The following is a 1,318-nucleotide window of genomic DNA, read 5'->3' as shown; positions in this document are numbered from 1 at the left end:
TTTTTTGCCGCACGCAACGTTGAATGTCAGTTTAGAACTGAATCATTTAAGCTCACGTACGTGCCTACTCTGCCAGCCAATTCCGTTTCGTATGTGTTTATGATTGTTTGCATGTACAAGTATGTAGCAGCATGGGAGTATGCTTGCATATACATATGTGTGTATATGTTGGCGTCACACAGCTAACTATTACCCATTCATCAGTTTATTCTTTACTATAGTTCCGCTTTGATGCAATATTTGTTTTATTGCTGTTGCTATAATAGCTGCTGTTGTTGTTATTGTTATTGGGATTGTCGCTATTTGCTGCATATTGTTTGCTTTTGCTTTTGTTGTTATAATTGTATTTTTCTGTTTTCAAGTGCGCTCACCTGCTTGCGCTCTCTCAGCGCTCTCTGTTTTGGTCGCTTCAATGCCTGGTCAGTTACCTGTGGCAACAAAACAAAAATAAAAATGCACAGGTGCAGTAAAATATTTGTAAATATTGTTGAGATGAAAGGTGATGGGTGTTGATATGCTGGTGAACAATTTTTAAACGAAAAAATGGTTCACTAATTTAAACAAATTTTAGATAAATTTAAATAAATTTTAAATTAATTTAAAATTTTTACCGCAACTCTATAAAGGTGGAAAGAAAAAGTATTGCAAGCAAGTTTATTACGATAGAAATCGTAATGAAAGCAAAAAATTATGAGGCAAAACATAAAAACAATGTGCGCCCAATATAATGAAACTTGTGCTGTGCACGCAAAATCAGAAACTTCGTTAAGTCGAGTAACTTTTCTGCTAAGTGTATACTGTAATCCAAGTAGCCAAAAAACAGTAGTCATGTTTAATTCACAATTCGTTTGAACGTATTGATTAAGGCGAATCTATTAATGGTGGTATCGCTAGAATAGCTGAACTGTTTTTTTTCCTTCGTCGTGTCCATGTGGATGTCAGCCCAGAATGAAACAAGGCGAATTCTTTCTTTGTTTTCTTCTTTGCCAATACTTTGCTTTGACAATCAAAGGTACAAAACCATGTTGTTGGTCTAGTGACACCATCTTTAATGAATGCGGCTTAGTATTGATTGAAAACTTTCATTAAGTGTCATTAATTTTAACCCGAATGCATTTACTTTTCAGTTAAAATTAAAAATCAAATGTCGCGAAATTCGCATTTTCTGCAAAAGTACCAAGTTTACTGACTCGATGTTTTGTGTGACACGAATTTTCAAAACAAAATACAAACCGTCCACAGCTCAAACGACTTGTCTGCTTAATACGCGAAATCAAAACGTTTAAGTCTAGACGCAGTACCAACGCAATTTCTTGAA

The sequence above is a fragment of the Anastrepha obliqua genome, chromosome 1 (assembly GCF_027943255.1).
Source record: "Anastrepha obliqua isolate idAnaObli1 chromosome 1, idAnaObli1_1.0, whole genome shotgun sequence".
In the NCBI taxonomy this organism is placed as follows: Eukaryota; Metazoa; Arthropoda; class Insecta; order Diptera; family Tephritidae; genus Anastrepha; species Anastrepha obliqua.
Note: the sequence above shows the minus strand (reverse complement) of the source record.